The sequence below is a fragment of the Megascapheus bottae genome, chromosome 17 (genome assembly GCF_031878675.1).
Source record: "Megascapheus bottae isolate mThoBot1 chromosome 17, mThoBot2.hap1, whole genome shotgun sequence".
In the NCBI taxonomy this organism is placed as follows: Eukaryota; Metazoa; Chordata; class Mammalia; order Rodentia; family Geomyidae; genus Megascapheus; species Megascapheus bottae.
In genome coordinates, this window is record NC_143525.1 from 11097766 (window position 1) to 11121015 (window position 23250).

Genomic DNA, 23250 nt, shown 5'->3' on the forward strand with positions numbered 1-23250 from the left:
CATGCTAGCCCCAGCTTTTTTTTTTTTTTTTTTTTGCCAGTCCTGGCTTGAGCTCAGGGTCTGAGCACTGTCCTTGGGCTTTCTCAAGGCTAGAGCTCCACCACTTGAGCCACAGCACCTCTTCTGTGTATGTGCTACTAAGGAATGGAACCCAGGGCTTCATGTATGCTAGGCAAGCACTCTACTACTAAGTCACATTTAAATAAATAACTATTGGGGCTGAGAGTTTAGTTTAATGGTAGAGTGCTTGCCTAACATGCATGAAGATCTGGGTTTGATTCCTCAGAACCACATACATAGAAAAAGCCAAAAATGGTGCTGTGGCTCAAGTGGTAGAGCTCTAGCCTTGAGAAAGCCCAGGAACAGTGCTCAGGCCCTGAGTTCAAGCCCCAGGACTGGTTAAAAAAAATATAAAAAATAGATATGACCCAATGTTAATAAATTCTTTAATTAAAAAAATATGACCATTAAGGCCAGGCGTGGTGGCTCACACCTGTAATCCTCGCTACTCAGGAGGCTGAGATCTGAGGATCACGGTTCAAAGCCAGCGGGGCACAAAAGGACCTGAGACTCTTATCTAGAATTAACCTCTAGAAAACGGGAAGTAGGGCTTGGCTCAAGGGTAGGGCAGTAGCCTTGAGCTGAAGAACTCAGAAAAGCTCAGGGACAGCACCCAGGCTGAATTCAAACCCCATGTCCCTCAGGGGGGAAAAAAAAAAAAAAGACTATTAAGCAGTGGAACTCACTAGACACTGTTGAACTATAGGATTTGTGAGTGGGGATGGGAGGGGGAAATGAAGAGAGCAAGGGAAGGGGTGACATGGTCCAAAAAAGAAATGTACTCCTTACCTATGTAACTGTAACCCTCTGCACAAATTCCAAATGTGGGTACACATAAATTGACATGTTGAAAACCCTTTGTACCACTATTTAAAAAAAATAATCCAAGGGGCCGGGAGTTTGGCCTAGTGGTTAAAGTGCTTGCCTAGCATGCACGAAGACCCGGGTTCGATTCCTCGGTACCACATACATAGAAAAAAGCCGGAAGTGGTGCTGAGGCTCAAGTGGTAGAGCTCTAGCCTTGAGAAAGCCCAAGGACAGTGCTCAGGCCCTGAGCTCAAGCCCAGGACTGGCAAAAAAAAAAAAAAAATAATAATCCAAGTGTGTTGCTGAGCTCTGGTCACTCATGCCCTAGTGACTCAGGGAAGCTGAGATCTGAGGATCAGGGTTCAAAGCGAGCTCCTTTCTCCAATAAATCAGCAAAAAAGCCAGAAGTGGAGCTGTGGTTCAAGTGATAGAGCACTAGTTTTGAACAATACAACTAAGAGCGGCCAGGCCCTACGTTCAAACTCCAGTACCTAGACACACACACACAATTATTCCAAGTCTCACTGCCATTCCAATGCACCGGACTATGCTCCCCTCATCCCATCAAGTACTACACTCCTCTTGGACACTGTCTGCACCCCAGGAAGCATAAAGGATCAAGAACCATCTAATAATAGCTGCTCTCTTTACAAGGCTAAGTGCTGGCCGGTGGTAGCTCTGACTTAGTAACAACTCTGAAAGCTAGTCTGTTTTCAGAAGCTCCATTACTGACCTTAATGCCAAATGGCCTCTGGTTTTTTGTTTGTTTTTTTGCCAGTCCTAGGCCTTGAACTCAGGGCCCTGGCTTTGTCCCTGAGCCTCTTTTGTTCAAGGCTAGCACTTGAGCCATAGCACCACTTCCAACATTTTCTGTTTATGTGGTGATAAGAAATTGAACTCAGGGTTTCATGTATGCTAGGCAAGCCCTCTACCATTAAGCCAACTCTCAGCAACTTTTTTTCCATACATGGAGATAAATACTCCCACGGGTCATCCTCTACCCTGTTTTTCTGTTTTTTGGGGGGTTTTTTTGCGTTTTTGTTTTTTTTTTTTTTGCCAGTCCTGGGCTTGAGCTCAGGGCCTGAGCACTGTCCTTGGGCTTTCTCAAGGCTAGAGCTCTACCACTTGAGACTCAGCACCACTTCTGGCTTTTTTCTATGTATGTGGTACCAAGGAATCGAACCCAAGCCTTCATGCATGCTAGGCAAGCACTCTACCACTAGGCCAGACTCCTGGCCCTACCCTGTTCTTTAGCACTCTTCATTCCCACGGATAGCCACCCACTCTGTAACAGAGCCTGATTTACGTTTCTGTCATTCATTTCACCACCTCCTCAGCTTCAAGTCAGGAAATACTCCCTCTTGCACATCTGAATTAGCCCCGATGTTTCTTGCCTTCACATTCCCCCCCAAACTAATATGTCAAATTTTGTTTTAAGGAAAATCCTTTATTGTAACATCAGAAGGACAGTAAAAAGGACACCTGTAGTTTGTTTTCTGTTAAAGAGACCTCCAAAAAAAAAAATCACATGTAAGTGAGGCACTGGTAGCTCATACCTGTAATTCTAGCTACTCAGGAGACTGAGTTCTGAGGATCACAATTCAAAGCCAGCCTAGGCAGGAAAGTCTTGAGACTTTTATCTCCAATTAACCACCAGAAAACTGGAAGTGGTGCTGTGGCTCAAAGTGATAGTGTGCTAACTTTGATAAAAAGAACTCAGGGATAGCAGCCAGGCCATGAGTTCAAGTCCCACGATTGACAAAATAAAAATTAACTTATAACAAAGAATTCTCAGTAACAGTGCTTTAACAATAGTTAACAAAAACTTTCACAATTGTGCTAACAATAGTAGTCCTTCTGTACAACTCCATAATAAAATTATTTAAAATACATAGCAGAAATACTGTACTAAATAGACTTATCTGTAACAGTTCTTTAATAACATTTAACAGTGCTTTAACAATGCTTAACTCCATTCCAGCATCTTCGGTAGAGATGGTTCCCCACTATATTTTTCCAAACTGGCCTGGCACCATTTCACAGTACATTCAGGTGGCTGTGAAAGCAAAGGAAAGCAGAAATCTCACTTTGTTATACCTGCAGTGGATTTAATGTCAGGATATGCCAAGTTATGGACAGTAGAACTCATCTCCCTATGAGGGAGCATACAAGTGCAGCACTCAGTGTATCCCACAGGCACTGTGACACAACAGGGGCATGATGATGTACCTCAGAACTTTCCTAGCAGCAGGTGACCCTCCCAAAGTAGATATATGGAGCCTCAGTATGCTTTTCTGCAAGGTATGACTTTCCATTTCAAGTGTCTCAACAGGAGGAAAACATCAATTGTTAACTGTGGAGCCCAGGCTGAAGCCCATGCTGGCACACCCTGATGTGCTCAGCCAGAGTGGACCATTCATGGAGTGGGCCTATGGTATAGGAAGACACTCCTCAACCACCCCACAGTCATGCTTGTCATGAATTTCTGACCCATAAGAGCTAGGACTCTTTGCTAGAAAGAAAATTCAATGAGGCACTTGCCACACATCTTGGGACCCAACATCAGACACACCAGAGCATTAGCTGTACCACCGTCTCAGTCCAAGTTAAGCCTGAGATACACCTTGCCTCTGCCTCACCGATCCTTTCAACTGCATTCTTCCTCCAAAGAGCAGAGTCAGGAAGCCTTCCTTCTACCCCTTCACCCATCTTGCCATCGGAATATCAGCTGCCTGAAGACAGCAAGCAGTCAGGGCAGAAGGGTTGCAGAAAAACCATCACAACTGCAAGTTCCTTCTGCAGCTTGCAGAAACGGCTTCTTCCTCCCTCCCCCAATTGCCATGATCCCTGATGCCCCCCTCCCTCAATCGGCATGGCTCTGTGGCTGTCTCCCAGGCTGTCTCTCAGGAGTTTTCTTCATCTTCCCAGCCTGATTTTGACAGCAAACAGGGATGGAAGGGGGGGGGTCCCTTTCCTATTCCCCCCATAGGAGAATTATCATATGTATTTTAAGAATGTATGTCATCCCCCAAAATCTAGTAATAGAGTAGTTTCATTGGAAGGAGCAGACAGCAGAGACGTCTAAAACCAATGGAGAGAAAATAAGATCCTGGACTCTGGAAATGGTGATGTCATGGTATGGATCCAGCCACTGTGCTGTGTGCCTGGCACCACAGGACCACCATGCAGCACAAGAAGGAAGGTTGTCCACATGTGATTCCAGGCAAGAGAGCTCATGTCACCACATTGGCTTTCAAAACCATCCTGTACAGAAGGAGCTGTACTGAGAAGCTGTCTGGAGACCAGAAACTTCTCTCCACTGCCCTGTGCTTCGGTGTCCTTTTGTCCATGTTTCTGTGATAGCCAAGACTCTTCTTAATTTCTTGTGACTCTTACAATAAAATTCATTCTGTTCTATAGGTCAGAAATTTGGCATGGCATAGCTGGGTCTCTGTTCAGGCAACCCCTCCAAACTATAATCAAGATCTTTCTTGGGCAGCTTGAGTTCTTGTCTGCAGATTGGAGAAAAATCCACTTTCTGGGAATTTTGGTTGGTGGTAGAATTCAGTTCCTTGTGGTTGTAGGACAGAGAACCTGACTTCCTTGCTGGCTTTTAAGTGAAGGGGGGGAGGCTTGTGTAAACTCGAGTTTCTGGAAACTTTCCATATTCCACCTCACGTTCAAATCAGCAATGACACATGGAATCATCTCAGTCCTTTCAACCTTTCCTGTTAAGCCTTCTTTGTCTCTTGAAGTTGAGTGCTAATTGTATTTTCCTCAGCCACCAAGAGGCTGGCTTTTTTTTTTTTTTTTTTTTTTTTTGTAGTTCTTGTCATCATAGCCCAGGCATTTGTTCTTGACTCCCCATTTAACTACCCTTGGTAGACAAGGAGCTTATTAAAATTTGGGATCTTTTCATTTGTTGAGTTTTTTTTTTTAAACAAAAATCACACCTTATCCTCCCATGGCAAACACTCTCAACCGTAGAGTGGGCAAGAGATAGAAAACAAAGCAGCAAAAGCCAGAACCGTCCACAGGCCTCCGCTGCTCACTGTCTGCGAGTCCCTCTCGACCCGGTCGGTTCAACGGCCAGGGCGGGTAAGGAGGGAGGAGGGAACCCGGCAACGGTTCAAGCTCAGCCAGAATTCTCCCTTCCGTTTCCTAGGCCGGCCCTGTGGCCTGGGTGCTGGCACTGAGCTCTCTGGCTCAAGGCCTGGCGCTCTACCAAATGGAGTCTCGGCTCCACTTCCAACCTTTCAGTGATTCACTGGAGATCAAGAGATCCGTAGACTTTCCTGCCCCGGGCTGGCTTCCAGGGCCGGAGCCTCGTCCTCAGGTCTCAGCCTCCTGAGTAGCTGGGCTCACCGGCGCCAGTCACCCGCACCCGGCTCTCTCTTTGAACCTTCCTGGGTGATTCTCGCAAGCCAGAGCTGTTCAACTTTTAGGGTCCCAGAAGGATGCATCACCACCACCGCCCACGGCCCCCCCGCAAAACCCCAAGCTCGATCCCCGAGCGTGGCGCTCGCGAAGCAGAGTGTGGGCGGGGCTATGCTAGGCGGAAACCGACTGGGCCCCGCCCCCTCGGGACTCCGGTATTTCAGTCGCTGCACCTTTAAGATCCGTCCCCGAGACTTCCTAAAGGGGCGGGGCGGCGCGCCCCAGCTGTCAGCTCCTTGGCTCCACCCCGCCGCCTCTCACGGGTCTTCATGCATGCTAGGCAAGCACTCTACCACTAGGCCAAACTCCCAGCCCTCTTGACACGTTTTCTTTCCAGGCTGACCTTGAACCATGATTTTCCACATCTCTGCTAGGATTGCAGTATTATAGGCATCAGCCACTAGTACCTGATTCTTTTTTTTCTGATTTTTATTTTTTGCCAGTCCTGGATCTTGAACTCAAATCTTGGGCACTGTCCTTGGGCTTTCTCAAGGCTAGTGCTCTACCACTTGATCCACAGCACCATTTCCAGCTTTTTCTGTGTATGTAGTACCAAAGAATTAAACCCAGGGCTTTGTGCATGCTAGGCAAGCATATCCACTAGGCCTCCCTCCTGGCCTGTTTTTTTTAAAAATTTTATCTGACTTCTATATGTTGTATTAGATGTCTAGAGCTGCTGTTACAAGTTATATACATTTGATGGTTTAAAAATAGAACTGCCTTGAGCTGAAGAGCTCAGGGACAGCGCCCAGGGCCAGATTTCAAGTCTCATGACTAACAACAAAAAATACTAGAACTCAGTTTTGGTAACTCATGCCTGTGATCCTAGCTACTCAGAAGCTAAGATCTGAAGATCAAGGTTCAAAGCCAGCCCAGATAGGTAAGTCTGTGAAACTTTATATCCAATAAACTACTCAGGTAAAGCTGAAAGTAGAGCTGTGGCTCAAGTGATAGTGTTAACTTTGACCAAAAGATGATCATGGACACTACGCAGGCCCAATTTCAAGCCCCAGGACCAGCACAAAAATAAAAATAATAAAGCCAGTGGCTCAGGCATGCAATTCTGCCTGCTCATAAAGCTGTGATCTAAGGATCATGGTTTCAAATCAGCCCAGGTAGAAAAATCCATGAGCTGTTTACCTCCAGTTAACCACCAGAAAGGCAAAAGTAGAAGTTTGGCTCAAGTGGTAGAGCAGCAACTTTGAGCCAAAAAGCTAAAGAATAACACCCAAGCCTTAAGTATAAGCCCCAGGGCACATTCTTGCTTAGATTTTTTTTTTTTCACTCACTGGAGGCACTCTTCTGCTTGAGCCAGACCCTCGGTTCCAGTTTTATGCTGGTTAATTGGAAATAAGAGCTTCTTGAGTCCCTGGGATTTGTCTGCCCAAACCGGTTTAGAACCCAGATTTTCAGATCTTAGCCTACTGCGTAGCTAGGGGGTATAGGCATGACATGCTAGCCCCAGCTTTTTTTTTTTTTTTTTTTTTTGCCAGTCCTGGCTTGAGCTCAGGGTCTGAGCACTGTCCTTGGGCTTTCTCAAGGCTAGAGCTCCACCACTTGAGCCACAGCACCTCTTCTGTGTATGTGCTACTAAGGAATGGAACCCAGGGCTTCATGTATGCTAGGCAAGCACTCTACTACTAAGTCACATTTAAATAAATAACTATTGGGGCTGAGAGTTTAGTTTAATGGTAGAGTGCTTGCCTAACATGCATGAAGATCTGGGTTTGATTCCTCAGAACCACATACATAGAAAAAGCCAAAAATGGTGCTGTGGCTCAAGTGGTAGAGCTCTAGCCTTGAGAAAGCCCAGGAACAGTGCTCAGGCCCTGAGTTCAAGCCCCAGGACTGGTTAAAAAAAATATAAAAAATAGATATGACCCAATGTTAATAAATTCTTTAATTAAAAAAATATGACCATTAAGGCCAGGCGTGGTGGCTCACACCTGTAATCCTCGCTACTCAGGAGGCTGAGATCTGAGGATCACGGTTCAAAGCCAGCGGGGCACAAAAGGACCTGAGACTCTTATCTAGAATTAACCTCTAGAAAACGGGAAGTAGGGCTTGGCTCAAGGGTAGGGCAGTAGCCTTGAGCTGAAGAACTCAGAAAAGCTCAGGGACAGCACCCAGGCTGAATTCAAACCCCATGTCCCTCAGGGGGGGAAAAAAAAAAAAAGACTATTAAGCAGTGGAACTCACTAGACACTGTTGAACTATACGATTTGTGAGTGGGGATGGGAGGGGGAAATGAAGAGAGCAAGGGAAGGGGTGACATGGTCCAAAAAAGAAATGTACTCCTTACCTATGTAACTGTAACCCTCTGCACAAATTCCAAATGTGGGTACACATAAATTGACATGTTGAAAACCCTTTGTACCACTATTTAAAAAAAATAATCCAAGGGGCCGGGAGTTTGGCCTAGTGGTTAAAGTGCTTGCCTAGCATGCACGAAGACCCGGGTTCGATTCCTCGGTACCACATACATAGAAAAAAGCCGGAAGTGGTGCTGAGGCTCAAGTGGTAGAGCTCTAGCCTTGAGAAAGCCCAAGGACAGTGCTCAGGCCCTGAGCTCAAGCCCAGGACTGGCAAAAAAAAAAAAAATAATAATCCAAGTGTGTTGCTGAGCTCTGGTCACTCATGCCCTAGTGACTCAGGGAAGCTGAGATCTGAGGATCAGGGTTCAAAGCGAGCTCCTTTCTCCAATAAATCAGCAAAAAAGCCAGAAGTGGAGCTGTGGTTCAAGTGATAGAGCACTAGTTTTGAACAATACAACTAAGAGCGGCCAGGCCCTACGTTCAAACTCCAGTACCTAGACACACACACACAATTATTCCAAGTCTCACTGCCATTCCAATGCACCGGACTATGCTCCCCTCATCCCATCAAGTACTACACTCCTCTTGGACACTGTCTGCACCCCAGGAAGCATAAAGGATCAAGAACCATCTAATAATAGCTGCTCTCTTTACAAGGCTAAGTGCTGGCCGGTGGTAGCTCTGACTTAGTAACAACTCTGAAAGCTAGTCTGTTTTCAGAAGCTCCATTACTGACCTTAATGCCAAATGGCCTCTGGTTTTTTGTTTGTTTTTTTGCCAGTCCTAGGCCTTGAACTCAGGGCCCTGGCTTTGTCCCTGAGCCTCTTTTGTTCAAGGCTAGCACTTGAGCCATAGCACCACTTCCAACATTTTCTGTTTATGTGGTGATAAGAAATTGAACTCAGGGTTTCATGTATGCTAGGCAAGCCCTCTACCATTAAGCCAACTCTCAGCAACTTTTTTTCCATACATGGAGATAAATACTCCCACGGGTCATCCTCTACCCTGTTTTTCTGTTTTTTGGGGGGTTTTTTTGCGTTTTTGTTTTTTTTTTTTTGCCAGTCCTGGGCTTGAGCTCAGGGCCTGAGCACTGTCCTTGGGCTTTCTCAAGGCTAGAGCTCTACCACTTGAGACTCAGCACCACTTCTGGCTTTTTTCTATGTATGTGGTACCAAGGAATCGAACCCAAGCCTTCATGCATGCTAGGCAAGCACTCTACCACTAGGCCAGACTCCTGGCCCTACCCTGTTCTTTAGCACTCTTCATTCCCACGGATAGCCACCCACTCTGTAACAGAGCCTGATTTACGTTTCTGTCATTCATTTCACCACCTCCTCAGCTTCAAGTCAGGAAATACTCCCTCTTGCACATCTGAATTAGCCCCGATGTTTCTTGCCTTCACATTCCCCCCCAAACTAATATGTCAAATTTTGTTTTAAGGAAAATCCTTTATTGTAACATCAGAAGGACAGTAAAAAGGACACCTGTAGTTTGTTTTCTGTTAAAGAGACCTCCAAAAAAAAAAATCACATGTAAGTGAGGCACTGGTAGCTCATACCTGTAATTCTAGCTACTCAGGAGACTGAGTTCTGAGGATCACAATTCAAAGCCAGCCTAGGCAGGAAAGTCTTGAGACTTTTATCTCCAATTAACCACCAGAAAACTGGAAGTGGTGCTGTGGCTCAAAGTGATAGTGTGCTAACTTTGATAAAAAGAACTCAGGGATAGCAGCCAGGCCATGAGTTCAAGTCCCACGATTGACAAAATAAAAATTAACTTATAACAAAGAATTCTCAGTAACAGTGCTTTAACAATAGTTAACAAAAACTTTCACAATTGTGCTAACAATAGTAGTCCTTCTGTACAACTCCATAATAAAATTATTTAAAATACATAGCAGAAATACTGTACTAAATAGACTTATCTGTAACAGTTCTTTAATAACATTTAACAGTGCTTTAACAATGCTTAACTCCATTCCAGCATCTTCGGTAGAGATGGTTCCCCACTATATTTTTCCAAACTGGCCTGGCACCATTTCACAGTACATTCAGGTGGCTGTGAAAGCAAAGGAAAGCAGAAATCTCACTTTGTTATACCTGCAGTGGATTTAATGTCAGGATATGCCAAGTTATGGACAGTAGAACTCATCTCCCTATGAGGGAGCATACAAGTGCAGCACTCAGTGTATCCCACAGGCACTGTGACACAACAGGGGCATGATGATGTACCTCAGAACTTTCCTAGCAGCAGGTGACCCTCCCAAAGTAGATATATGGAGCCTCAGTATGCTTTTCTGCAAGGTATGACTTTCCATTTCAAGTGTCTCAACAGGAGGAAAACATCAATTGTTAACTGTGGAGCCCAGGCTGAAGCCCATGCTGGCACACCCTGATGTGCTCAGCCAGAGTGGACCATTCATGGAGTGGGCCTATGGTATAGGAAGACACTCCTCAACCACCCCACAGTCATGCTTGTCATGAATTTCTGACCCATAAGAGCTAGGACTCTTTGCTAGAAAGAAAATTCAATGAGGCACTTGCCACACATCTTGGGACCCAACATCAGATACACCAGAGCATTAGCTGTACCACCGTCTCAGTCCAAGTTAAGCCTGAGATACACCTTGCCTCTGCCTCACCGATCCTTTCAACTGCATTCTTCCTCCAAAGAGCAGAGTCAGGAAGCCTTCCTTCTACCCCTTCACCCATCTTGCCATCGGAATATCAGCTGCCTGAAGACAGCAAGCAGTCAGGGCAGAAGGGTTGCAGAAAAACCATCACAACTGCAAGTTCCTTCTGCAGCTTGCAGAAACGGCTTCTTCCTCCCTCCCCCAATTGCCATGATCCCTGATGCCCCCCTCCCTCAATCGGCATGGCTCTGTGGCTGTCTCCCAGGCTGTCTCTCAGGAGTTTTCTTCATCTTCCCAGCCTGATTTTGACAGCAAACAGGGATGGAAGGGGGGGTCCCTTTCCTATTCCCCCCATAGGAGAATTATCATATGTATTTTAAGAATGTATGTCATCCCCCAAAATCTAGTAATAGAGTAGTTTCATTGGAAGGAGCAGACAGCAGAGACGTCTAAAACCAATGGAGAGAAAATAAGATCCTGGACTCTGGAAATGGTGATGTCATGGTATGGATCCAGCCACTGTGCTGTGTGCCTGGCACCACAGGACCACCATGCAGCACAAGAAGGAAGGTTGTCCACATGTGATTCCAGGCAAGAGAGCTCATGTCACCACATTGGCTTTCAAAACCATCCTGTACAGAAGGAGCTGTACTGAGAAGCTGTCTGGAGACCAGAAACTTCTCTCCACTGCCCTGTGCTTCGGTGTCCTTTTGTCCATGTTTCTGTGATAGCCAAGACTCTTCTTAATTTCTTGTGACTCTTACAATAAAATTCATTCTGTTCTATAGGTCAGAAATTTGGCATGGCATAGCTGGGTCTCTGTTCAGGCAACCCCTCCAAACTATAATCAAGATCTTTCTTGGGCAGCTTGAGTTCTTGTCTGCAGATTGGAGAAAAATCCACTTTCTGGGAATTTTGGTTGGTGGTAGAATTCAGTTCCTTGTGGTTGTAGGACAGAGAACCTGACTTCCTTGCTGGCTTTTAAGTGAAGGGGGGGAGGCTTGTGTAAACTCGAGTTTCTGGAAACTTTCCATATTCCACCTCACGTTCAAATCAGCAATGACACATGGAATCATCTCAGTCCTTTCAACCTTTCCTGTTAAGCCTTCTTTGTCTCTTGAAGTTGAGTGCTAATTGTATTTTCTTCAGCCACCAAGAGGCTGGCTTTTTTTTTTTTTTTTTTTTTGTAGTTCTTGTCATCATAGCCCAGGCATTTGTTCTTGACTCCCCATTTAACTACCCTTGGTAGACAAGGAGCTTATTAAAATTTGGGATCTTTTCATTTGTTGAGTTTTTTTTTTTTAAACAAAAATCACACCTTATCCTCCCATGGCAAACACTCTCAACCGTAGAGTGGGCAAGAGATAGAAAACAAAGCAGCAAAAGCCAGAACCGTCCACAGGCCTCCGCTGCTCACTGTCTGCGAGTCCCTCTCGACCCGGTCGGTTCAACGGCCAGGGCGGGTAAGGAGGGAGGAGGGAACCCGGCAACGGTTCAAGCTCAGCCAGAATTCTCCCTTCCGTTTCCTAGGCCGGCCCTGTGGCCTGGGTGCTGGCACTGAGCTCTCTGGCTCAAGGCCTGGCGCTCTACCAAATGGAGTCTCGGCTCCACTTCCAACCTTTCAGTGATTCACTGGAGATCAAGAGATCCGTAGACTTTCCTGCCCCGGGCTGGCTTCCAGGGCCGGAGCCTCGTCCTCAGGTCTCAGCCTCCTGAGTAGCTGGGCTCACCGGCGCCAGTCACCCGCACCCGGCTCTCTCTTTGAACCTTCCTGGGTGATTCTCGCAAGCCAGAGCTGTTCAACTTTTAGGGTCCCAGAAGGATGCATCACCACCACCGCCCACGGCCCCCCCGCAAAACCCCAAGCTCGATCCCCGAGCGTGGCGCTCGCGAAGCAGAGTGTGGGCGGGGCTATGCTAGGCGGAAACCGACTGGGCCCCGCCCCCTCGGGACTCCGGTATTTCAGTCGCTGCACCTTTAAGATCCGTCCCCGAGACTTCCTAAAGGGGCGGGGCGGCGCGCCCCAGCTGTCAGCTCCTTGGCTCCACCCCGCCGCCTCTCACGGGTCTTCATGCATGCTAGGCAAGCACTCTACCACTAGGCCAAACTCCCAGCCCTCTTGACACGTTTTCTTTCCAGGCTGACCTTGAACCATGATTTTCCACATCTCTGCTAGGATTGCAGTATTATAGGCATCAGCCACTAGTACCTGATTCTTTTTTTTCTGATTTTTATTTTTTGCCAGTCCTGGATCTTGAACTCAAATCTTGGGCACTGTCCTTGGGCTTTCTCAAGGCTAGTGCTCTACCACTTGATCCACAGCACCATTTCCAGCTTTTTCTGTGTATGTAGTACCAAAGAATTAAACCCAGGGCTTTGTGCATGCTAGGCAAGCATATCCACTAGGCCTCCCTCCTGGCCTGTTTTTTTTAAAAATTTTATCTGACTTCTATATGTTGTATTAGATGTCTAGAGCTGCTGTTACAAGTTATATACATTTGATGGTTTAAAAATAGAACTGCCTTGAGCTGAAGAGCTCAGGGACAGCGCCCAGGGCCAGATTTCAAGTCTCATGACTAACAACAAAAAAATACTAGAACTCAGTTTTGGTAACTCATGCCTGTGATCCTAGCTACTCAGAAGCTAAGATCTGAAGATCAAGGTTCAAAGCCAGCCCAGATAGGTAAGTCTGTGAAACTTTATATCCAATAAACTACTCAGGTAAAGCTGAAAGTAGAGCTGTGGCTCAAGTGATAGTGTTAACTTTGACCAAAAGATGATCATGGACACTACGCAGGCCCAATTTCAAGCCCCAGGACCAGCACAAAAATAAAAATAATAAAGCCAGTGGCTCAGGCATGCAATTCTGCCTGCTCATAAAGCTGTGATCTAAGGATCATGGTTTCAAATCAGCCCAGGTAGAAAAATCCATGAGCTGTTTACCTCCAGTTAACCACCAGAAAGGCAAAAGTAGAAGTTTGGCTCAAGTGGTAGAGCAGCAACTTTGAGCCAAAAAGCTAAAGAATAACACCCAAGCCTTAAGTATAAGCCCCAGGGCACATTCTTGCTTAGATTTTTTTTTTTTCACTCACTGGAGGCACTCTTCTGCTTGAGCCAGACCCTCGGTTCCAGTTTTATGCTGGTTAATTGGAAATAAGAGCTTCTTGAGTCCCTGGGATTTGTCTGCCCAAACCGGTTTAGAACCCAGATTTTCAGATCTTAGCCTACTGCGTAGCTAGGGGGTATAGGCATGACATGCTAGCCCCAGCTTTTTTTTTTTTTTTTTTTTTTTTTTTGCCAGTCCTGGCTTGAGCTCAGGGTCTGAGCACTGTCCTTGGGCTTTCTCAAGGCTAGAGCTCCACCACTTGAGCCACAGCACCTCTTCTGTGTATGTGCTACTAAGGAATGGAACCCAGGGCTTCATGTATGCTAGGCAAGCACTTTACTACTAAGTCACATTTAAATAAATAACTATTGGGGCTGAGAGTTTAGTTTAATGGTAGAGTGCTTGCCTAACATGCATGAAGATCTGGGTTTGATTCCTCAGAACCACATACATAGAAAAAGCCAAAAATGGTGCTGTGGCTCAAGTGGTAGAGCTCTAGCCTTGAGAAAGCCCAGGAACAGTGCTCAGGCCCTGAGTTCAAGCCCCAGGACTGGTTAAAAAAAATATAAAAAATAGATATGACCCAATGTTAATAAATTCTTTAATTAAAAAAATATGACCATTAAGGCCAGGCGTGGTGGCTCACACCTGTAATCCTCGCTACTCAGGAGGCTGAGATCTGAGGATCACGGTTCAAAGCCAGCGGGGCACAAAAGGACCTGAGACTCTTATCTAGAATTAACCTCTAGAAAACGGGAAGTAGGGCTTGGCTCAAGGGTAGGGCAGTAGCCTTGAGCTGAAGAACTCAGAAAAGCTCAGGGACAGCACCCAGGCTGAATTCAAACCCCATGTCCCTCAGGGGGGGAAAAAAAAAAAAGACTATTAAGCAGTGGAACTCACTAGACACTGTTGAACTATACGATTTGTGAGTGGGGATGAGAGGGGGAAATGAAGAGAGCAAGGGAAGGGGTGACATGGTCCAAAAAAGAAATGTACTCCTTACCTATGTAACTGTAACCCTCTGCACAAATTCCAAATGTGGGTACACATAAATTGACATGTTGAAAACCCTTTGTACCACTATTTAAAAAAAATAATCCAAGGGGCTGGGAGTTTGGCCTAGTGGTTAAAGTGCTTGCCTAGCATGCACGAAGACCCGGGTTCGATTCCTCGGTACCACATACATAGAAAAAAGCCGGAAGTGGTGCTGAGGCTCAAGTGGTAGAGCTCTAGCCTTGAGAAAGCCCAAGGACAGTGCTCAGGCCCTGAGCTCAAGTCCAGGACTGGCAAAAAAAAAAAAAATAATAATCCAAGTGTGTTGCTGAGCTCTGGTCACTCATGCCCTAGTGACTCAGGGAAGCTGAGATCTGAGGATCAGGGTTCAAAGCGAGCTCCTTTCTCCAATAAATCAGCAAAAAAGCCAGAAGTGGAGCTGTGGTTCAAGTGATAGAGCACTAGTTTTGAACAATACAACTAAGAGCGGCCAGGCCCTACGTTCAAACTCCAGTACCTAGACACACACACACAATTATTCCAAGTCTCACTGCCATTCCAATGCACCGGACTATGCTCCCCTCATCCCATCAAGTACTACACTCCTCTTGGACACTGTCTGCACCCCAGGAAGCATAAAGGATCAAGAACCATCTAATAATAGCTGCTCTCTTTACAAGGCTAAGTGCTGGCCGGTGGTAGCTCTGACTTAGTAACAACTCTGAAAGCTAGTCTGTTTTCAGAAGCTCCATTACTGACCTTAATGCCAAATGGCCTCTGGTTTTTTGTTTGTTTTTTTGCCAGTCCTAGGCCTTGAACTCAGGGCCCTGGCTTTGTCCCTGAGCCTCTTTTGTTCAAGGCTAGCACTTGAGCCATAGCACCACTTCCAACATTTTCTGTTTATGTGGTGATAAGAAATTGAACTCAGGGTTTCATGTATGCTAGGCAAGCCCTCTACCATTAAGCCAACTCTCAGCAACTTTTTTTCCATACATGGAGATAAATACTCCCACGGGTCATCCTCTACCCTGTTTTTCTGTTTTTTGGGGGGTTTTTTTGCGTTTTTTTTTTTTTTTTGCCAGTCCTGGGCTTGAGCTCAGGGCCTGAGCACTGTCCTTGGGCTTTCTCAAGGCTAGAGCTCTACCACTTGAGACTCAGCACCACTTCTGGCTTTTTTCTATGTATGTGGTACCAAGGAATCGAACCCAAGCCTTCATGCATGCTAGGCAAGCACTCTACCACTAGGCCAGACTCCTGGCCCTACCCTGTTCTTTAGCACTCTTCATTCCCACGGATAGCCACCCACTCTGTAACAGAGCCTGATTTACGTTTCTGTCATTCATTTCACCACCTCCTCAGCTTCAAGTCAGGAAATACTCCCTCTTGCACATCTGAATTAGCCCCGATGTTTCTTGCCTTCACATTCCCCCCCAAACTAATATGTCAAATTTTGTTTTAAGGAAAATCCTTTATTGTAACATCAGAAGGACAGTAAAAAGGACACCTGTAGTTTGTTTTCTGTTAAAGAGACCTCCAAAAAAAAAATCACATGTAAGTGAGGCACTGGTAGCTCATACCTGTAATTCTAGCTACTCAGGAGACTGAGTTCTGAGGATCACAATTCAAAGCCAGCCTAGGCAGGAAAGTCTTGAGACTTTTATCTCCAATTAACCACCAGAAAACTGGAAGTGGTGCTGTGGCTCAAAGTGATAGTGTGCTAACTTTGATAAAAAGAACTCAGGGATAGCAGCCAGGCCATGAGTTCAAGTCCCACGATTGACAAAATAAAAATTAACTTATAACAAAGAATTCTCAGTAACAGTGCTTTAACAATAGTTAACAAAAACTTTCACAATTGTGCTAACAATAGTAGTCCTTCTGTACAACTCCATAATAAAATTATTTAAAATACATAGCAGAAATACTGTACTAAATAGACTTATCTGTAACAGTTCTTTAATAACATTTAACAGTGCTTTAACAATGCTTAACTCCATTCCAGCATCTTCGGTAGAGATGGTTCCCCACTATATTTTTCCAAACTGGCCTGGCACCATTTCACAGTACATTCAGGTGGCTGTGAAAGCAAAGGAAAGCAGAAATCTCACTTTGTTATACCTGCAGTGGATTTAATGTCAGGATATGCCAAGTTATGGACAGTAGAACTCATCTCCCTATGAGGGAGCATACAAGTGCAGCACTCAGTGTATCCCACAGGCACTGTGACACAACAGGGGCATGATGAAGGTGGTTGGGGTGACACACACTTATTGGGAAGCTTAAATAAAAGGGTCATAGCTTAGGCCAGCCAGGCAAAACATGAAACCCTATCTCAAAAATAAAAACCTTTTAGCAGGGTGTGGGGTCTCATGCCTATCATTCTAGCTACTCAGGAGGTTGAGATCTGAGGATGAAGGTTCAAAGCCAGCTCAGGCACTAAAGTCCATGAGACTCTTATCTCCAATTAAACACCAGAAAATTTAAAGTGAGGCTGTGGGGTAGGGCGGTAGCCTTGAGCTGAAGAGCTCAGGGACAGTGCCCAGGCCCAGAGTTCAAGCCCCATGACCTACAAAAATAAATAAATAAATAAATAAATAAATAAATACCTTTCGGCTGGATATGTAGCTTGGTAATAGAGTGCTTGCTTAACATGTATGAAGCCCTGGATTCAATTCCTCAGTACCACATAACCAGGAAAAATGGAAGTAGTGCTGTAGCTCAAGCGGTAGAGTGCTAGCCCTTGAGCACAAAGAGGCTTAGGGACAGTGCCCAGGACTTGAGTTCAGCACTAGCAAAAAACAAATCAAACCAAAAAAAAAAAATAAATAAAGTCCTTTAAGATCGAGCCCCAGTATCTGTGCCAAAAACATAAGAGCAAATAGATTAGGACATGGTTCAACTGATAAAAGTACCCACTTACTAGTAATCTCAAGGTCCTGAGTTCAAACCCCACTACTGCAGTTCATAACCCCAGCACTGCAGTGGATAAATAATACTTAGGATTGGAGAAATAGCTCAGTAGCAGAGTGCCAGCCTAACAAGCATAGCCAGGCACGGTTCCTGGTATTCCCTGGAGAGCAGGGGTCAACAACTTTGAACTCATCACCATCAAGTTCATGGCTAGGCCAATTTGGCTAAGCTTTGTAGCACTTTCCCATTTTGTACCTCAGAACTTTCCTAGCAGCAGGTGACCCTCCCAAAGTAGATATATGGAGCCTCAGTATGCTTTTCTGCAAGGTATGACTTTCCATTTCAAGTGTCTCAACAGGAGGAAAACATCAATTGTTAACTGTGGAGCCCAGGCTGAAGCCCATGCTGGCACACCCTGATGTGCTCAGCCAGAGTGGACCATTCATGGAGTGGGCCTATGGTATAGGAAGACACTCCTCAACCACCCCACAGTCATGCTTGTCATGAATTTCTGACCCATAAGAGCTAGGACTCTTTGCTAGAAAGAAAATTCAATGAGGCACTTGCCACACATCTTGGGACCCAACATCAGACACACCAGAGCATTAGCTGTACCACCGTCTCAGTCCAAGTTAAGCCTGAGATACACCTTGCCTCTGCCTCACCGATCCTTTCAACTGCATTCTTCCTCCAAAGAGCAGAGTCAGGAAGCCTTCCTTCTACCCCTTCACCCATCTTGCCATCGGAATATCAGCTGCCTGAAGACAGCAAGCAGTCAGGGCAGAAGGGTTGCAGAAAAACCATCACAACTGCAATTTCCTTCTGCAGCTTGCAGAAACGGCTTCTTCCTCCCTCCCCCAATTGCCATGATCCCTGATGCCCCCCTCCCTCAATCGGCATGGCTCTGTGGCTGTCTCCCAGGCTGTCTCTCAGGAGTTTTCTTCATCTTCCCAGCCTGATTTTGACAGCAAACAGGGATGGAAGGGGGGGGTCCCTTTCCTATTCCCCCCATAGGAGAATTATCATATGTATTTTAAGAATGTATGTCATCCCCCAAAATCTAGTAATAGAGTAGTTTCATCGGAAGGAGCAGACAGCAGAGACGTCTAAAACCAATGGAGAGAAAATAAGATCCTGGACTCTGGAAATGGTGATGTCATGGTATGGATCCAGCCACTGTGCTGTGTGCCTGGCACCACAGGACCACCATGCAGCACAAGGAAGGTTGTCCACATGTGATTCCAGGCAAGAGAGCTCATGTCACCACATTGGCTTTCAAAACCATCCTGTACAGAAGGAGCTGTACTGAGAAGCTGTCTGGAGGCCAGAAACTTCTCTCCACTGCCCTGTGCTTCGGTGTCCTTTTGTCCATGTTTCTGTGATAGCCAAGACTCTTCTTAATTTCTTGTGACTCTTACAATAAAATTCATTCTGTTCTATAGGTCAGAAATTTGGCATGGCATAGCTGGGTCTCTGTTCAGGCAACCCCTCCAAACTATAATCAAGATCTTTCTTGGGCAGCTTGAGTTCTTGTCTGCAGATTGGAGAAAAATCCACTTTCTGGGAATTTTGGTTGGTGGTAGAATTCAGTTCCTTGTGGTTGTAGGACAGAGAACCTGACTTCCTTGCTGGCTTTTAAGTGAAGGGGGGGAGGCTTGTGTAAACTCGAGTTTCTGGAAACTTTCCATATTCCACCTCACGTTCAAATCAGCAATGACACATGGAATCATCTCAGTCCTTTCAACCTTTCCTGTTAAGCCTTCTTTGTCTCTTGAAGTTGAGTGCTAATTGTATTTTCCTCAGCCACCAAGAGGCTGGCTTTTTTTTTTTTTTTTTTTTTTTTGTAGTTCTTGTCATCATAGCCCAGGCATTTGTTCTTGACTCCCCATTTAACTACCCTTGGTAGACAAGGAGCTTATTAAAATTTGGGATCTTTTCATTTGTTGAGTTTTTTTTTTTAAACAAAAATCACACCTTATCCTCCCATGGCAAACACTCTCAACCGTAGAGTGGGCAAGAGATAGAAAACAAAGCAGCAAAAGCCAGAACCGTCCACAGGCCTCCGCTGCTCACTGTCTGCGAGTCCCTCTCGACCCGGTCGGTTCAACGGCCAGGGCGGGTAAGGAGGGAGGAGGGAACCCGGCAACGGTTCAAGCTCAGCCAGAATTCTCCCTTCCGTTTCCTAGGCCGGCCCTGTGGCCTGGGTGCTGGCACTGAGCTCTCTGGCTCAAGGCCTGGCGCTCTACCAAATGGAGTCTCGGCTCCACTTCCAACCTTTCAGTGATTCACTGGAGATCAAGAGATCCGTAGACTTTCCTGCCCCGGGCTGGCTTCCAGGGCCGGAGCCTCGTCCTCAGGTCTCAGCCTCCTGAGTAGCTGGGCTCACCGGCGCCAGTCACCCGCACCCGGCTCTCTCTTTGAACCTTCCTGGGTGATTCTCGCAAGCCAGAGCTGTTCAACTTTTAGGGTCCCAGAAGGATGCATCACCACCACCGCCCACGGCCCCCCCGCAAAACCCCAAGCTCGATCCCCGAGCGTGGCGCTCGCGAAGCAGAGTGTGGGCGGGGCTATGCTAGGCGGAAACCGACTGGGCCCCGCCCCCTCGGGACTCCGGTATTTCAGTCGCTGCACCTTTAAGATCCGTCCCCGAGACTTCCTAAAGGGGCGGGGCGGCGCGCCCCAGCTGTCAGCTCCTTGGCTCCACCCCGCCGCCTCTCACGGGTCTTCATGCATGCTAGGCAAGCACTCTACCACTAGGCCAAACTCCCAGCCCTCTTGACACGTTTTCTTTCCAGGCTGACCTTGAACCATGATTTTCCACATCTCTGCTAGGATTGCAGTATTATAGGCATCAGCCACTAGTACCTGATTCTTTTTTTTCTGATTTTTATTTTTTGCCAGTCCTGGATCTTGAACTCAAATCTTGGGCACTGTCCTTGGGCTTTCTCAAGGCTAGTGCTCTACCACTTGATCCACAGCACCATTTCCAGCTTTTTCTGTGTATGTAGTACCAAAGAATTAAACCCAGGGCTTTGTGCATGCTAGGCAAGCATATCCACTAGGCCTCCCTCCTGGCCTGTTTTTTTTAAAAATTTTATCTGACTTCTATATGTTGTATTAGATGTCTAGAGCTGCTGTTACAAGTTATATACATTTGATGGTTTAAAAATAGAACTGCCTTGAGCTGAAGAGCTCAGGGACAGCGCCCAGGGCCAGATTTCAAGTCTCATGACTAACAACAAAAAAATACTAGAACTCAGTTTTGGTAACTCATGCCTGTGATCCTAGCTACTCAGAAGCTAAGATCTGAAGATCAAGGTTCAAAGCCAGCCCAGATAGGTAAGTCTGTGAAACTTTATATCCAATAAACTACTCAGGTAAAGCTGAAAGTAGAGCTGTGGCTCAAGTGATAGTGTTAACTTTGACCAAAAGATGATCATGGACACTACGCAGGCCCAATTTCAAGCCCCAGGACCAGCACAAAAATAAAAATAATAAAGCCAGTGGCTCAGGCATGCAATTCTGCCTGCTCATAAAGCTGTGATCTAAGGATCATGGTTTCAAATCAGCCCAGGTAGAAAAATCCATGAGCTGTTTACCTCCAGTTAACCACCAGAAAGGCAAAAGTAGAAGTTTGGCTCAAGTGGTAGAGCAGCAACTTTGAGCCAAAAAGCTAAAGAATAACACCCAAGCCTTAAGTATAAGCCCCAGGGCACATTCTTGCTTAGATTTTTTTTTTTTCACTCACTGGAGGCACTCTTCTGCTTGAGCCAGACCCTCGGTTCCAGTTTTATGCTGGTTAATTGGAAATAAGAGCTTCTTGAGTCCCTGGGATTTGTCTGCCCAAACCGGTTTAGAACCCAGATTTTCAGATCTTAGCCTACTGCGTAGCTAGGGGGTATAGGCATGACATGCTAGCCCCAGCTTTTTTTTTTTTTTTTTTTTTTTTTTTGCCAGTCCTGGCTTGAGCTCAGGGTCTGAGCACTGTCCTTGGGCTTTCTCAAGGCTAGAGCTCCACCACTTGAGCCACAGCACCTCTTCTGTGTATGTGCTACTAAGGAATGGAACCCAGGGCTTCATGTATGCTAGGCAAGCACTTTACTACTAAGTCACATTTAAATAAATAACTATTGGGGCTGAGAGTTTAGTTTAATGGTAGAGTGCTTGCCTAACATGCATGAAGATCTGGGTTTGATTCCTCAGAACCACATACATAGAAAAAGCCAAAAATGGTGCTGTGGCTCAAGTGGTAGAGCTCTAGCCTTGAGAAAGCCCAGGAACAGTGCTCAGGCCCTGAGTTCAAGCCCCAGGACTGGTTAAAAAAAATATAAAAAATAGATATGACCCAATGTTAATAAATTCTTTAATTAAAAAAATATGACCATTAAGGCCAGGCGTGGTGGCTCACACCTGTAATCCTCGCTACTCAGGAGGCTGAGATCTGAGGATCACGGTTCAAAGCCAGCGGGGCACAAAAGGACCTGAGACTCTTATCTAGAATTAACCTCTAGAAAACGGGAAGTAGGGCTTGGCTCAAGGGTAGGGCAGTAGCCTTGAGCTGAAGAACTCAGAAAAGCTCAGGGACAGCACCCAGGCTGAATTCAAACCCCATGTCCCTCAGGGGGGAAAAAAAAAAAAAAAAGACTATTAAGCAGTGGAACTCACTAGACACTGTTGAACTATACGATTTGTGAGTGGGGATGGGAGGGGGAAATGAAGAGAGCAAGGGAAGGGGTGACATGGTCCAAAAAAGAAATGTACTCCTTACCTATGTAACTGTAACCCTCTGCACAAATTCCAAATGTGGGTACACATAAATTGACATGTTGAAAACCCTTTGTACCACTATTTAAAAAAAATAATCCAAGGGGCCGGGAGTTTGGCCTAGTGGTTAAAGTGCTTGCCTAGCATGCACGAAGACCCGGGTTCGATTCCTCGGTACCACATACATAGAAAAAAGCCAGAAGTGGTGCTGAGGCTCAAGTGGTAGAGCTCTAGCCTTGAGAAAGCCCAAGGACAGTGCTCAGGCCCTGAGCTCAAGCCCAGGACTGGCAAAAAAAAAAAAATAATAATCCAAGTGTGTTGCTGAGCTCTGGTCACTCATGCCCTAGTGACTCAGGGAAGCTGAGATCTGAGGATCAGGGTTCAAAGCGAGCTCCTTTCTCCAATAAATCAGCAAAAAAGCCAGAAGTGGAGCTGTGGTTCAAGTGATAGAGCACTAGTTTTGAACAATACAACTAAGAGCGGCCAGGCCCTACGTTCAAACTCCAGTACCTAGACACACACACACAATTATTCCAAGTCTCACTGCCATTCCAATGCACTGGACTATGCTCCCCTCATCCCATCAAGTACTACACTCCTCTTGGACACTGTCTGCACCCCAGGAAGCATAAAGGATCAAGAACCATCTAATAATAGCTGCTCTCTTTACAAGGCTAAGTGCTGGCCGGTGGTAGCTCTGACTTAGTAACAACTCTGAAAGCTAGTCTGTTTTCAGAAGCTCCATTACTGACCTTAATGCCAAATGGCCTCTGGTTTTTTGTTTGTTTTTTTGCCAGTCCTAGGCCTTGAACTCAGGGCCCTGGCTTTGTCCCTGAGCCTCTTTTGTTCAAGGCTAGCACTTGAGCCATAGCACCACTTCCAACATTTTCTGTTTATGTGGTGATAAGAAATTGAACTCAGGGTTTCATGTATGCTAGGCAAGCCCTCTACCATTAAGCCAACTCTCAGCAACTTTTTTTCCATACATGGAGATAAATACTCCCACGGGTCATCCTCTACCCTGTTTTTCTGTTTTTTGGGGTTTTTTTTTGCGTTTTTTTTTTTTTTTGCCAGTCCTGGGCTTGAGCTCAGGGCCTGAGCACTGTCCTTGGGCTTTCTCAAGGCTAGAGCTCTACCACTTGAGACTCAGCACCACTTCTGGCTTTTTTCTATGTATGTGGTACCAAGGAATCGAACCCAAGCCTTCATGCATGCTAGGCAAGCAC